This window comes from Columba livia, chromosome 4, assembly GCF_036013475.1.
Source record: "Columba livia isolate bColLiv1 breed racing homer chromosome 4, bColLiv1.pat.W.v2, whole genome shotgun sequence".
NCBI classification, from domain to species: domain Eukaryota; kingdom Metazoa; phylum Chordata; class Aves; order Columbiformes; family Columbidae; genus Columba; species Columba livia.
In genome coordinates this window covers 64,348,541-64,365,372 of record NC_088605.1, presented here as the reverse complement: position 1 = coordinate 64,365,372, position 16,832 = coordinate 64,348,541, and the positions used below count along the sequence as shown (strand labels likewise).

At 38.0% G+C, this 16,832-nt stretch overlaps 1 long non-coding RNA gene across 3 annotated transcripts in view; it reads right to left on the bottom strand.

The window, feature by feature from the left end:
* Positions 1–1,693: 1,693 nt before the first annotated feature.
* The window catches only part of LOC110361272 (uncharacterized), a 98,533-nt gene continuing 83,394 nt past the window's right edge, over positions 1,694–16,832 (bottom strand). For all 3 annotated transcript variants that reach the window (XR_010472414.1, XR_010472415.1, XR_002417756.2), the window contains exon 5: positions 1,694–4,347. This is a non-coding gene — a long non-coding RNA (uncharacterized LOC110361272). The remainder of the gene's footprint in view (positions 4,348–16,832) is intronic.

Genomic DNA, 16,832 nt, shown 5'->3' with positions numbered 1-16,832 from the left:
CAGCTGTCTCAGTGCTGACCACTAATTCAGAATCTCCCCTTTATAGAAATGTTTCAAAATCTCCATGAACACCACATCCAGAATTTTGTTCACCTCTGACGCTAGGTTCAAGTTCACTAAAGCCCAACCCATGCCTGCTCTTCAGACACATCCAGGCTTCTACAAGAGTATCAATCACCCTGACACCAAACTGAAAACTGTCATGATTGTACTCCTTGGAAAATTTAGATTTATGACTTGGAGTCCTTGAGACAATATACGTCCCTGGCCTCCTGTGCTTTCATGACTTGTAAGCCACCCTCACCATGAAGACTGTAGCTAGCTAATTTACATCCTCAATACAAAATCAGATTATTTGTAAATTAAGTTATGTTATGTTGTGTATATGAAATGTTATGCTAGTCACACCTTTCTTTCCTTACTTCCTAGCTATTTTTCTCATACACATGATTCCACATGCATAAGAAGGACTCAAAACCCTACCCAGGTTTCAGTGTCCCAAGTAAATTGCTAAAGTCTACTTTCTCATGAACAATTCTGAAATGCTAGGTTGTCAAATCCAGTATGGTAAACATAGTTATCGGCACAAAGTTTCATTCAAGCTAGAATAATATGGCAGAGCCTGGACTTACGTTTCTGACATGTAAATAAAATATAGTTCAAGTTTGTTTGGTTGTTTTTTTCCCTTTTAAAGTCTTCTCCCAGGAATTTACTGTGCCCTTGAACACTTAAAGAGAACTGTAAGTAATGAAATATTACGTAGTTCCTACATGAGTAAAAATAAGGTAGATGTCACAGCAAAATGTAAACACATACAAAAAAAATATATTTAGTTAAACAACCCTTTCCTTATAAACACAGTAATAAACACATAGGCACTCTCATACACTTAGAGAAAAAATTGCTACTGGGGTCAGTTAATTATGAGTTTGAAAATAACTGTGTATTTCCAAATGTCAATCAAAAGTTTAAAACTGCAGCCAATGACATTATTTGCCTCTTAATGCAACAGACAACATGTCTGCGGTTTCTGTACAACCGGCAGGGCATCCTGGCATCCTAGTGAGAGATTCCTACGGAAGGAGAGGAGTTGAAGGAACACAGCTGTTGTCACAGGGGAAAAGTCACTGACTGAGATTTCAGTGCTCTTTTGTTTCATGCTGTACTTCTGAATGGAAATCACACACACTTAAAGCAGACCAAAGCATTCACTCTCAAACCACTATCACTGTCACTTCCAAAAGCCACATGTCTTGGGAAATCCAGAGGGCTAAAATAATATTAGATTGCACCTTTGTTCTAATCAAAAGCATCAGTAGTAGCTGAAGCCATAGCAGCTTATGAATGAGAAGTCTGAATTCGATGCCAAAAGCAGTTATTAGAGATGAAAAAACTGTTTACTTGAATTTGAAAATATAGTGTGATGAAATTTTTGTCTCTGTATAATGTGCTATAGTTGACTACTCCCACATAATGCTCAAGCCTGTTGGTGAATGAAAATAATAAGTAAACTGCAAAATAGATCAAAATTCTTATTGAGATAATACTTATATTTGGAATCCTAACAATCTAAAATATTTGAGGAATAGAGGGGAAACACACACAAAAAGGATAAGTCAGGGAAAATCATTATCTTAGTCTTATTACTGTTCATTTGAAACAAAATCTGTATGTAAGCTTTTCCATGGCTCAGTTTTTCCTGCAAAATGGAAAAGTAATTCCCTTTCACTCAAAATGAGATCTACTTTTGTATTGCGTTTGTATGTGTGATGGAATAATCAGTGTTTCAAGAGGAGACGCAGCAAGAAATAACCTATGAAGTATATCTCTATGTATGACTCTGAGAAAAGGTACTTCGATAATTTTGTGGTGAATGAGGCATGGACTCTTGATAAGGTGTGATGAGAGACATTTATTACAAACTCAGGCTTGCATTTATACTTGCTATGATGCTTGCTCAAGCATTCGCTGATTTGCTAAGTTACTCATTACATAAGCGAAATATTTTGCGTTCCCACCAAAGTTACTACCATAAAAGGATTTATTGGTCTATCACAACTTACTCCTCTGTCTTTGATGTATCAATCCTTTATCAATCCATCTGTCTTTGATATATCAAGTAGCATACAGTCCTTGCTCCTTCTATTTTTCCACCAACGCTTGTTCTCACGCTGTCAACTCCTGTCGTTTCTCACAGGCCCGATGTCAGAATACTGCCACATCTTTTGGTCTCACTTCCATGCAAACTTCACATTACATAATACAGGCTTTTCAAAGGTGGAGTTCTCCATCTATTTCTTCCATCAGGGAAGACCTATATATTAGTACTTCAAACAGAGGTGGCAGCCATTAATCTTGTTAGCAATCAAATTTGTCACAAATGTACTTTGCCCCCAGTTTCTGCACTAAAGGGCAACAATGTATCTTCCCAGAAACAACAATCTTCATGACCTTGAAAGGTATATGGTACGAAAGATACATAATGTAAAAATATTTACAACTGCTGAACAAGAGGCCTTCTAAACTTCAAAACCAAGAGAGCAGTTTTTAGCATGCTCAAGTTCCAAGTAGCCCCTACAGTATTTGCTCTTCTGAGTTTTGAGTTGCAGGCATTTCAGGGCTGAACTCAGGTCAGAGACCTGCAACAGAAGACCTAATCATGCTACATAGTCATTGCACTGAGCAGTGTAAATCTATTTGAAAAGGCATACGTGATTAATTAAAATGCTTTACACATTCTTCAAAAAACTGTAACAGTAAAAAACATATGTTTAGAAGCAATAGTTTTAAGACTGTAAGGAAGCTTTCCAGCAGATATAGATGCTTTGAAAGACCAATTTTTTGCTCTTTCACAAGCTTCCAAGAATTTACTCCCTTTGTATTGATAAGCTTTCATCTGTTGGGGCCATGACGGATTTGTCCCCATGGAAAGCCTAAACTCACCACCTTCATCTCTAACAGAACTTGGGAAAGCACAAAGCCTTGACTGAATTTCATGTACGGAAATTATTACAAACACAAACCACAACAAAGTTTCAATGGATCATCTAAAGACAGATTTTCACACTTTTGTGTGAAATGAGGAGAAGGTTATGCAATCTAAGATTGGATATCAGGAAAAAATCCTTCACAGAAAGAGTTGTCAGGCACTGAAACAGGCTGCCCATGGAAGTGGAGGAGTCACCATCCCTGAAGGTACTTAAAAGGCATTTAGATTAAGTTCTTAGGGATATGGTTTAGTGCTAGAGTTAGGTTACGGTTGAACTCAATGCTCTTGAGGGTCTCTTCCAACTGAAATGATTCTACGTCACAAGTAACAAATAAAATATGGCATAGCATGCACTAGCTTCATAAGACACTGATGGTGCTCAAGCCAAATTTCAGAGCATCTTCTGAGCTTAGTAAGTTTGGAGCCTGAGCAGAAACAGTCACAATATTTCAGCCAATTACAAAAACTAGTTTTATGGAATTTAACCACTGTCACCAAGGTAAAGTCAATTGTAGCAGCTTTATGGTGTAAAAGGCTTTCCAAATTATGTACAACAATTTCTCACATAAATGCCAGACTTCTCCACCTTTACATCTAAATTGTTTTGTGTTTTTTCAGTTTGGTTGGTTGGTCTTTCAGGTCAATGACCCTAAAATAGTACAGATACCTTATTTTGCAGCATAATATAAAAGACTGTGTTATGATTTAATAAAAACAGTATTAAGAATTAGCCTAGCCAGATTTTATAATGGATTTCACATCACAATACTAGTATCCTCAAGATCACAGTATTTCAGCTCCAGGCAACATTGAAATCTGCAACAGATTCATCTCTGAATCATATTCCTCCTTGCTCTAACACCCAAATCCTGAACACTATATAGAATTCTTCTTAAACACCGCAAAAAATTATCCAACTCAAGACAACTGGTTCCAAAACAAGCTCCGGTTGCTCACTGCATAAAAATCATAAGGCTTGCTGGCAAAGTTACTGGACAGGAAGGCAGAAAGATCAGACTGCCTTCTTAGAGTGGCCCTTAATGGGCAACAAAGTTTCATGAAGCTCACCACCTAGGTGTTGTGCTAATAGTGGTGCTTCCTCCCCTTCAGAGAGGTTGTGAAATCCATAGTTGACACAGTCTGAAGAAGTTAACTATTTTTTACAATCATGAGTTCTTCTGAAGCAGCATCCTCACCAGGGTAGCAAGCATCAGGTTTAACGTATCAGCAGCCATCTGATCCAACCAAGATAATGTTCATAGCGCCATTTGCTACAAATTTCTGTCATAGTACAGAGTTGGAGCACAGTCATCCATGATGGAGCAGAAATCCAGAAGAACTCTCTGAATGGTGAATCTCTACAATACATAAGAAAATTTTTAAAAGTGAATATCCACTGTAACCAACAAACAGAAACCATGGACTAGCTTTGTAGTAGGAGGCTTTAAGTGTACACAGAATACTTATGAAGAACAGTCTAAGATTTTACAGCCAACATTGAAACCTGCAGCAAATGTCCTCTTCCTCCATTTCAGGCTGGGACTATTTACATTATTTTTATTCTGCAATGCAGCAGGCTAGGAATGTCATGAATTCCAATGCCTACTCAGCTACTCAATCAATTCCTATAACATAGATGGTGCCAGATTTTTCTTGGAAGTACCAAAGCAAAAGGTTGAGTGGCAACATACACAACCTGCAGAAGGAAAGAGTTCCTCGCAATAAGGATGACCAAACACTGGAGTAAGCTGCCTAGAAAGGCTGTGGGTACTCCATCCTTCAAAACTTTCAAAACTCAATTGAACAAGGCCCTGAACTGATTGGTTTCACTTTGAGCAGGGCGGTTGGAGTACAGGACTTCCAGGCATTCCTTAGAAACCTAAATTACTCAATGGCTGTTATATATAAGCACTTAATACAACTCATTCGACAGGTAGAGACTTCAAAAGTCATATTAACACTGCCATATTAATTGACAGGTTCCAACCTCAGTGTAAGTGAAGCACTAGTATTTTGAACTTCTTATAATTATTTAAACAAAGCAGCTATCATTGATCAGTGCATTAAGAGTGAAACTGTTTGAGCTGTAGAAACCACAGAAAATGTTCCAGTATGTACCCATTACTGAACTTCAGTACATACCACACCTCCTAGCTTAGCCGTTAAATGTGAATCTATTTTAAATTTAACTCAATACAAGAAATTGTCAGAACACGCCTTCCTAACATAGCAAAACGAAATAGAAAAGCCAAAACCCAGGCTGCTCTTCTGTTACCTTCTCAAATGGAATAGCATCCTTTTGTGAAATGCGAGTAAAACAATGTATGAGGGATATACATTCCATTGTTTTCCTAACAGCACACAGAAAGTGAAACAATTTACATTAAATAAAGTTTCCTTTCCAAGAACACCGCAACAGCTATCCTGGGCTTCACTAATTTCACTGTCCCTTTACAAGTAACATTAGCATGCTTTTGGGACAGAGGCTGTGGCACACATACCAAAGAAAAAACAAAGCTGATGCAGGAAGGATGGATGCAACAAGTGGGGCCTGACGAACTGTGCAATCTGCTCTCTGGAACATAATTTTGTAGCCACTGCAATCTAGCACTGCTTTGAGGAGACATGAACCTAAGCTATAAAAGTTTTAACATGATGTCTTTAAAAGAGACAAATCAAACCTTTACTCTTGAGAAAAGGCCTTTCTGCCAAGCTTGGATGTCGCTTCCCCAAGTTCAAGGGTTAAAATGAATGATTTTAAAATCCCATGTAATCCTACACTGTACCTAGAGATTTTTCCTGAGACATTTCAAGATTTGAAAAGGCATTGAAAGTCGACATGATAAAGATCACAAAAAAAAAATGTTTAACACTAATTTTCTTCCTTGTTCCTCATCACCATTGATTTCCTTTAGTAAAAGGACTATACAGTGATTTAAAGAAACTTTACGGATAACAGACTGCCTTCTCTGAGTGCAAGAGGAGTAATAGGAATACTCCATCCCACAGAACAGAGAACAAGGCAGTTTGGCTACAGTATGTCCCTGCCTCACTCCAGCTAACACATAACATAATCGGGTCTGTTGAATTTCCTACACTTTCAAGTCAAAGACAGAAAATAGTAAACTCCTATTTTTCTTCAAGAAGCAAAAGAATTATATTAACTTGTATTTTGAGTTTTCTTACTGTGCCCGTGAACAAAAAAAATCTCAAAATGGTAGCAAGGAAGAGAGTGAGCTACCCCTCAGCCTACACCAAGGGCTGGGGAAGGACTGGGGTTCCCTGGGCTCCACATTTTTGGTCCCCTACCCTGAGAGCTCCCAGCCTGGCTGCTCAGACGCCTCAGCTCCAACAGCTCTGGCTGCTCCTCCCTGCTTGCTTCCAGGTCCCATTAGCTAGTCATGCCTCCTTTTATCACAAGGGAGTTCTGCAAATGCTGGGCTGTGGCTCTGCCTGTGTGTGAGGCTTTCCAGCTGCTCATCACAAAGGCCATAGCCAGGGCAGCTATAACGGCTGAAATGCAATTTAGAGTATTCTCAATCTGCCAGATATCAAGCTCCTAGTGACCAGTGAGGGCGATCACCCTGTCACTTATTTTAAGAGTCTGTCTTTCATTTCATTCATTACTGACAAAAGGGAAAGCTCAAAGACAGAAATAAGACTTTGCAGAAGAGTGTTAACCAATGTTGATTTGGAAAAAAAAAAAAAAAAAAAAAAGGTTCTCCTTTTGCATTGTCTACACTGACCACACTGAATTGCACACCTGAAATAAAAATCAGGGATGAAACTCCACATTTGAGACTTTGGCTGCTAACACAGGATATTACACCAGGTGCTTGTAACTCGGTACTAGAATACAAGGCAAGGAGAAAATTTCTGAAAAGGCTCGTTACTGTAAACAGCAAAGGCTTGCTACATGGGCATTACTGCAAAGGCTTGGCAAGTACTGTGTTCAAGGCAGGTCTCTGAAAGAGAGCAGCAAGCCAGCTCCTTCAGGAAGGGTGTAGAGGTTCCTGGGTAAAGACTGTTCCAAAACTCCTTGGAAAACTGCACCCAAGTCCTGCTGCCCGTAAGCAGGGGGAGGCTCAGTCCCGAGGCTCAGTCCCAGACGGCTGGTTGGTAGGGGGCTCCGAACTGCCGCAGATGGGTAACGGGATTCAAAGGCATGTAGGTGAACTGGAAATGACACTGGGGTCCTTTTCAATGCTGGGAAGAACCTGGGGAGAGGTGTCAAGGGGAATTATTTTTTTTGCCATAAATAACGGGGAAGGAAGCTCCTTTAGACACTGCTACTTAAACTCCTCAGCTGTCAGCCTGCCCAGGGTGCAGCAAACAACAGTGTCTGAGTACAGTATGGCCAGGAGGCAGCGATCAGACCAAAACAAACTAAAACACACATTCACTTTGCAGATTTTTTTCTTTTCCCTTCAACCTAAACAGAACATGAACAGGAATTTTCCTTGAAATCAAATGAAAACTCAACTGGAATTTAGTCACAAGTAGATCTGAAACAGGAGGCATACCTTGACCAGAGATCATGTCTCACAGGAGTGGATCAGTCAGAACAACTTCCTCAGAGCTGCTCACACCTTCACACCGGTTTGAAGTATGAATCCTCTATGTTTTCACAGTATAATCACAAGGAATGGTTGACCATTGCAATAACCGAAACAACAAAAGACATGCATTCATTTAAAAATAAATAGTTTCACTTTCCAGGGGGGAAATGGAGAAAATACTTTAGTAGGAACAGTAAGGTTAATTATAACTCTCATAAAGGTAGTTGGAACTGTCAAAGGCTTTAGTGCAATCCACACAGAGTCTTTAGCTGCTCACGCCTGACTGCCAGATGTATGGCAGCAAGAAAGTGGAAGAGATCATAAAAGTAATTCTACCACAACTTCTAAAACCAAAGCACTAAAAGTTATTTTCTTTCTAAGAAATTAGAAGGAAAAATGCAGGCTGGCTGCTGCAGAAGCAAGAAAACACAGTATTATCTTTACTCATTTTTATAGTGCATCCAGTTGTGGTAGTAGCAAATTAACGTTGTTTTCCAAAAGGCATTCGCAACTGTAGTATCTCTTGGGACAGGAAAAGTTTTGTATACGCCTATAACATGCTAGCTACTACTTCAGTTGAGAAAACAAAGATCTGGTTGAAATTAGCTTATGTTTCTCTGTGGCCACAATGGCCTCTGAACATAGAAATATTTGAATATTTCCAAACTCTGTTGCCAAATGTTGAAAAGTCTGCTTGATTGTTCTCAAAATAATAATGAACTACATTAGCAGCATTTGAAATGTGAAATATGTATTAGAGTTGAGCGTTTTGAGAATTTACAACTTTTTAGTTGATGTTAAAAATCAACTTTGAGAGACAAGACTACCTAGAGACAAGACAAAACATAGTACAAAGATACCACTTGATATTGAACAGTATTTAACAAATGTATCAGCCCTTCTTTCTCATCTGCCAGAACAGTTTCAGAAACACAAAATATTTCATGATGTCATCTCTGAGTGCACAGATTCTGCACTGCACAGGATCATTATCACTATACCTTCATTCACATTAATTAAAATTACGCTTCAACTACTAAAAGTTACTCCAACACATTAGAGAAGGATTGAAAAGTATAAGCTTTAAAATAATTGAATATGTTGTACTGGAGAGGAACTGAGTATTCCTTCTATTCCTTTCACAGTGTGTACAGAAGTATCTTTAATACAAACATTTTAATCTTGTTTACTATAAAATGCCTTCACTGAAAAAGAAGCCACCAAAACAAATCAACAAAATTGACACAAAATACAACTTATAAACACAGTATGATAAAGCAGAAAATAAGCATGTTTTTTTCACTGTAGATATTAAACCTGAAGAATCTAAATAATTTTTTTTTACCCAAACTACACCTTCACCCAATCACCTGATTTCATCTTCCTCTCCCCAGCCTTCTTTTTTTTTTTTTTTAGGAAATAAACTGTTATGGAAGGACTAAAATTCATCAAAAGACTGCAGTTTGGTTTTATGAGGAAAGGTTCATCAGCACTTCCTCTTCCATGAGATAACAACTTAGGAGTTTTGAATTAGAAAATACATGACAGTTCTCTCTTCTAACACCAATTCTCTCAATTTTCCTTCTTTTGTGTTTGGTTTGTTCTGTTGTTTATTGGTTTGGTTTGGGGTTTTTTGTTGTTTTGGGGTTTTTGTTTGTTGGTTTGTTTGGGGGGGGGTTGTTTGTTTGGGACTTGGTGGAGTTTTTGCTTTGTTTTTTGTTTTGTTTGCTGTTTTTTTGTTTGTTTTTGTGTTTGGGGGCTTTTGTTTGGTTGGCTGTTGTTGTGGAAATATTCCTTTCCTTGTCCAAGCATATTCTGGATAGATTACAGAGCCTGAAAAGAGTCTGGCTCAGTTTCAAACTACAGGTAGCCTCACAAGTGCATGTTCAGCTGTGAAAAACGATGCATTGAAGTGTTGCAGTTGATTAATGAGCTTTAGCTATGATTAAATTGATGTTTGTAATATTTTCATTGCATACTCTAAGGAAGTTAAAATGTACAATTAAAAGTGCACTACATCATGTAAGGTTCCTTTAATGCAGATCTTAAAATAAAAAACTGCTGCTTATTTTTCTGATGCGTATCTTTATGATTATTTAACAGAGATGATCAGAAGTTTGAAAGAGAGACATGGACAACACCCCTGATGTTCATATGTGTATTCTTTAACCAGATGTTGTGGTAGAAATGGCAGCTACAGAATAGAGTGTGAACTAAAATCAACACAATCAAATGTCATGATAGCAAGGTAAGACTGTGTGCAACCAATAATAAGCACATTGGTGCTAAAGGGGTTAGTGTATAAACAGCCAACACAGCTCTATTGCCAAGTACCAGTTTCACAAGTTCTGCCAAATTTGAGCCAAGAGCTCCAAGGCAAGAGCAGAGACCTGACTAATGCGCCTAAATCTCCACCATTTTTCATAGAAACTAGGATATGACGAAGTAGAAAAGGAGAAGGAGAATGGCACATGCAATCTTCCCTTGTCCCACGGGAAGCTGAGGCACGAGCATCGTAACTCTAGGTCACATAGTGACTGCCACAGCACTAGATTCAGCCAAACATGTACACACAAGAGAAAAAGTCATAAGGATTTTATTTTCAGCCTAATATAATTTCAGTCTAATCTAATTCAGTATTCTTGAATGCTTCTTTTTCTTGTATACTTGATGCCTGAATCCTCCCTGTTTATCTTTTATACCACAGCCACCATCTCCAGGCAGTACAGGAAGTGATGGTTACCAGCATCAGCTGTTCTCTCTCTGTCTATAGTGTCACAGCAAGGACTGAAACCAGCGCCTTAAGTCCCTCTTCATTATAAAACACACTGAAACTAATTTAGTTTATATGATGCAGGTCACTGCAAAGTAGACAGACTTAATGAAGTTGTATTTGAGCAAATGATCTACAGATTAGGAGAATAATCATGCTACCAATGCATGTGTGAAACATATTTTCAGTACAGTTAAGTGATTTCATGTTCTACATTTCTTTGATTAGCATTTATTCATGATTTTTTTTGGTACTGTTTCAAAGACTGTTATTCTTGCGCCCCACCACTTAGATGTCGTTCAAGATTATTAACTGTTGTGACGAAATCATAGAATCATAGAATAGTTTGGGTTGGAAGAGACCTTCAGAGGTCATCTAGTCCAACCCCTGCCATAAGCAGGGACATCTTCAACTAGATCAGGTTGCTCGGAGCCCTGTCCAGCCTGGCCTTCAATGCCTCCAGGGACAGGGCATCTACTGCCTCTCTGGGCAACCTGGGCCAGCGTTTCACCACCCTCATCGTAAAAAAATTCTTCCTTCTATCCAGTCGGAATCTCCCCTCCTTTAGTTTTAAACCATTACCCCTTGTCGTATTGCAACTGCTAAAAAGTTTGTCCCCATCTTGCCTATAGGTCCTTTTAAGTACTGAAAGGCTGCAATAGGTCTACCCAGAGCTTTCTCTAGTCTGAAAAATACCCATCAGCTTTATGTTATCAGTCAAGTGATCTATACTATGAGTTACCAACATACTGAGAGTAAACTCAATGAGATGTAATCATTCTTCTCTGCTAACTATATTCATTAATCTTCATTCATATCTTTGCACTTTCACAGGGAGGGATGTGTGAGGAAATACAACTCAGGATATAGTCAAGAAAGTAGACTACTGAAGCAACCTACAGAGTATGTATTGTTATGTTTTACACAGTCATTTGACTTCAAAAATAACCTGAAATTAAAGCCTGGAAATAAGCAAAAAGAGTTACAGCTACTACATGTATGCTTCACTTAGTATGACCCTATGTAAGTCATATCTGCATTCAGTTTTAACATCACCTACTTGCATCTGCATTAAATCTCAACTTTAAAAAAAATGCACAGGGAAAGTCTTCAAAAAGCAGATGTTCTAAATTCTGGTTGATGAGAATCTCAAGAGATTCAGGTTGGGACAACATCTTTGAGTTTGCACTTCTTTCCACATGGAATGTGCTCACTTTCCTCTACCTTATTTCTCATAAGGATCCCTAGCTCCCTCCTATTTTGAACTGCTATTTGAGGGCCCAAGACTGCCTCTCTATTACCTCTCAGTAAACTCAGACACTTTGTCAATTGATCTTACACCTTCATCCATTTAGTATTTCCAAGTTCAGACACATCGAACATCCCAAACAGGTAGCATTCAGTATTCACCTAGAAGTTTGTTCTAATGCAGATGTCTAATGAATTCCGTATCAAAATCCCCTATTAAAACTGTAATGCACAGACTAGTTCCTTGCAAAATATCATCCAAATAAACCAAAAATAAAATATAAAACAACAACCCACACCACACACAACCTCATTTCATTTGTGCTTAGGAATGAACCTGCCTTGAAAGGCAGATTGATTCAATGACTTAATAACTGCCTTTTGTAATTTTTATGACTGATCTCCCAAATGTCTGGTTTATGTTCCAAGGGGTGGAGTAGAAAACAAGCCTGTAGTGTATTGTATCATGTATATATGAGGGTAAACACTGAAGTGGATTAAATGAATTCGTAAGACCTGAATCATAGTCAGTTTAGGAAGTCTTTCTTTCTTACAAGCAGGCTGTTTATTTAGAATACTTTTTCATGCAAAGACATGACATGGTTTCTAAGGAAGTTTACAACTGAGGGCAACTGAGAAAACACAATAAATCTGTTTGCTACTCGTCAATGTTTCTGAACAGTGGGAGGAGACAGTTATGTCGTATGGGAAACATACAATAGTACACAGAGGGGGAGATGTCACACCGCCTGAAACGCGTATCAGCCTGATCTTCTCTAGTCTGACTACATGGCTGCTAAGTAACAAAGTTACAGAAATTGGGAGACACACCTCAAAGCCACAGAACCTAAAATGGGGGGTTCCTCATCTAGATCTCCTACTCTTTATAGCTGTAAGAGAGCAAAGTCACCAACTATTATATAATTAGCTATGTTAGATGCATGGTTAATGGAACTCAAATGAGGCAGAATAGACCTTTCTGTAACATCCCAACATGCCCCATTGCTAAGGGACTCAGATTTCCTCAACTCATTCTGAAATTCTAACATTTTTAACTCCTCAGTGTCAGTAGATATCAGAGGTATCCCCTCTCACCATCCACTGTCAAAAGAGATTATGCTCTGGGATTCTGAAATATAGATCTGCCAGAGGCAATCCATACATTCAGCATCTCCAGGTTTACCCTACTGCAGCTAATATCTAGAAATGGGGCTGCTCAGTGAGGCACTCCTGCCCTTTCCTTCTGTTTCAGTTTCTTCCCTAGGTAATTCCTGGCCACCACCAGCAAAGCCTTGATGCTTCATCAATTCCTAAATTCTGCCTCGATATTTAAAAGACCCATTCATTTGTCCTGTTTGAACAGAGATCATTTTTCCTTCTATTAGCCCAATCTTTTATCCAGAATACACTCAGCAACACATCTTCAACCAGCTGAACGAGCTTCATGCCTACAGGATACAAGACTTCACACAGCTGTTTTGGAGAATGAAGGCAAGCAACAGAAGAGGAAAAGTGAATTATTCCACTTAGGTGAACAAGGGGAATTTACATCCACAAAACTATTCAGCTAAGCTGACATTTCAGTATAATGAAAACTTAAAAGCTCAGATATTAGTTTTGGGCTGGTCTGTTTGCATGGTCAAAAATAATGCAGCGCTCCAAAGAGTTTACAGTTTAATAAAGCAAGTAAAGTGTTCATGGCTAGCAACACAAACAATTTGACATATTCAGACTTAGATGCCCAGACCCTGAAATTACACTTCTCAGGAGAACTTGAAATGTTGTGCATATATTATTGAACTGTTATAAAGGCAGGGAAAGCATTGTGGAAGTACTTACTAATTTACAGAATGGTCACAGGAAGAAAATCACACTCTAGTGTACAATTACTGATGATAAAAGCCCTTGATCACATCAGTGAACACATTAAGAGCCACAGTACCTTACCCTACTCAAGAAATCTCTCATTATCTTTCTCAAATAGGAATGATTTTAATTGAATTGCAGCTTATGATTGATTTAAAATAAGAGACCTAGTAAAGGTTAAGCATGTTATAATAGGATCATGCATTAATTCTACAGCAGCTTAATTTGCTGCTTAGCTTTCTGCTCATTTTGTTTTAATAGAAGCAACTGGATTGAGCAGAACCTTCTAATGAGGGAGACAGCAGCATCAGCTCTCTCCCGAGCCAGCGCAGTACCACAGCTAAAGCTGCTCAGGCTGAGGCTGAGGATCCTCCAAGCCTGTCTCAGACGTTACTGTCACAGCTATACTTTATTACATCTGCCAGGTCAATAATAAAATGTCTCAGAGTTAAGCTTTGGTTTTTTTTGAGAAGGTGTTCTGTTGTTTTGGAGGTATTTTTCTAAATCTTCATAAATCCTCAAAAACCCTTAAATAGGGTTAAATGGGAAATCAAGCAGTTACTAAAGATAAATCTTATCTTATTTGTATAATCCTGGTTTAGGTTAAGAAACAAAAAAGGCTGCTGGTGGATTTTGTTTCCCAGAGCATCTGTCACAACAGACCTATGGGATCTTACGCTTTGCTAACCAAACTAATTCCAGGCAAAGTTACATTTATGAGACTTTTTGCCTTGCTTTACTTTTTTTTTTTTTTTTAGTTAGTTCTGGTTCTGGACTTTATTGATTTTTGGTTTTTTTAACTATACATTTAAGTAGTGGATGGAAGAGCATTTAGTTGAATTAGGTCACCTGGTCTGAGCAAAAGCAGCCAGCCAAAAAGAAACAATTCCTACACAAACCCCATGTATAGCAATGCAAACACTAGACTTGCACCTTTTGGGCTACATTTCATGACATTCTGGCTACTGTAACATCTTACATACAAATAAAAAACACCATTTTACTAAAACTCCTTTGTTCTTGGCCTATGACTACATACTTGAGTCACGTGTTGACCAATACCTTCAGCTACTTCTATTTCATGCTACTTTGAGGTCTGATCTTTTATGGAAACTGCTGTTAATTATATGGTAGACCAATGCAATTAGAGCAGTTCAACTGGAATTTCACCAGAAATTCACAGAAGGAAACAGGCTGTTTACAGTTAATGAGGTACTTTATACAAAAATAACAAAACCTGAGAGATAACCTCCTGTATTTTTAAAAGTATCTTCTAAAGCATAACTTTGGTTTATTAATTTATTTTTTCCTTACATACCACACAATGTTATGTGGTTGAACATAGTGAATACAGACTTGAATAAATTAGTTCAAGTCAAGTACCGTGGGCTCCTTTTTTCTACTCATTTCCTTAAGCAATCTGAAGGCCTCAAGAGTTACTGCAGCCCAAGCCAAGAGCAAAACCAAAGGAAACAAGGCTCTGTAATGAACTTAAATGTACAACCTCGGCACCACCTAGTGCTTGCTGTAACAAGGAGTCTAAGTACCATAACAAGAATTGCCCCCAGTCACCTTAGTTCTGTTTAACATGTACCATGTAGACTGGCAGCACAGCTTTCCAAAACATCTCTCTGAGCACAGAAGATTAAAACTTCTTGTTTTATTAGATGGTAATAAATGTTTTCCCCTACTCCAAAAAAACAGAAATAAAACTGTTAAGTAACTGAAGGAAACAAATGAGCTAGTGTTTGTTTAAACTAATTTCCTTAGATCTTCTGATAGAAAACAAACTTTTTTTGCAAGTAACGAAAACAGGAGACATCATCTTGGACAGGCTTGTGATGCATATCAAATTGCAACAGGAACTCAAAGAATAGATTTCCAAATTTAACAAAGTACCATGTATTTTGGTGACCTGTCAATTTCCTCAAAAAGAAATGAATGTGCAGCCTCTCTCTGGAAGAAGATTCATAGACAACGTGACCCTAGAACTTGAGTCTGGTATGAGAATAACATTTTTACATTTCCATCTCAGAAAAGATCCTCATGCGCAGAGTCCCAAGATCAGGGATTTTTTTCTGACGGAAATATATTTAAAATCTAGAAAATATTAAGAACTATAATCTTGAACCATACTATAACTAATAACATGCAGAAGTGATTCTTAGTTTTATTTTTCCAGGAAAACTATATTTTAAAATATAAGATGCTTTCAGCTTTGAGTCACTGTATGCAAATTCACTGCTTCTAGCATACACCTCTGAGGCATTTCTGTTACTTTGGGATTTCTAATTATCTATTTTTCAATTTACTACTCATGAAGAATGTGGAACAAACTATCAAGGGAAGCAATGGAGGCATCCCTGAATGTGCTTCACATCAAGCCTGGATTCCATTTGGCTAGATATAAGTTCCTAAACACAAAATATAAATACCAAGTGAAGGTTAATTGTTTTGGAAGAACAGGACTCACAGAACGTCAACCTTTGCCTTGAACTTTATTCATTTGATTTCATATAACACAGTACCCGGTCTTCAGGTGAAAACAACACTCTGCTACTATTCCTCTGCATGGTTTTCCAAGTTATCAAACAGAAGGAATATTAAGGTATTTTGATATCTCTCAACTTGTTTTAGTCATCAGTGTAAGGGATCTGAGGCACAGTAATGTAGTTAACCTACAAACCAGAATACAAGGCAAGCAGAGTATGGATGTAGTGTTTAACTCTGATTAGAAAAACTGAATTCAGCTGTAGTTTTGCCCCAAATGAGAATTTAAACTCCAGAATTCAGAAATTCTGCTTCATTTCTCAAACTTGTTCCATCTCAATTTTTCATGCTTTGTTTCATTTTCCCAAAATAAAAATGGTATAGAAAAATTTGAGGGTGTTTTCAGCTTTTAAGCCTGACTGCTGCTAAACATATCCAAATGTTAACAGATATAAAACTGCAAGTGTCAAAAATGGAAGGGACAATAGTCAGATCTCTGCCAGGGGAGGTTTAGGTTGGACATTAGGAAAACACTCTTATCTAGAGGGGTTGTCATATGCAGGAACAGGAGCTGGACTCGATGATCCTTGTGGGTCCCTTCCAACTCAAGACATTCTATGATTTATACCATAATAGCCACATTCTTTCAAACTGTAAGATATGACAGCTGGTGATACCAATACAGTGTTTGCTTTCTTCATGATCCAGTCTCCTGGAAAGGTTGCTTAAGGGAAAAAGAAAATTGTGTGTTCCCTTGAAGTCGAAGAAGACAGCAATGAAATATCAGGCTTAAGAGCCAATAGAAGAACACAGCCTAGTCCATAAAAATCTAGTGAAAATGTTCAATTGATTTATAATGACTACTTTGAAAAAAACTCTGAATTTGCAATTCAAAACAGAAACATTG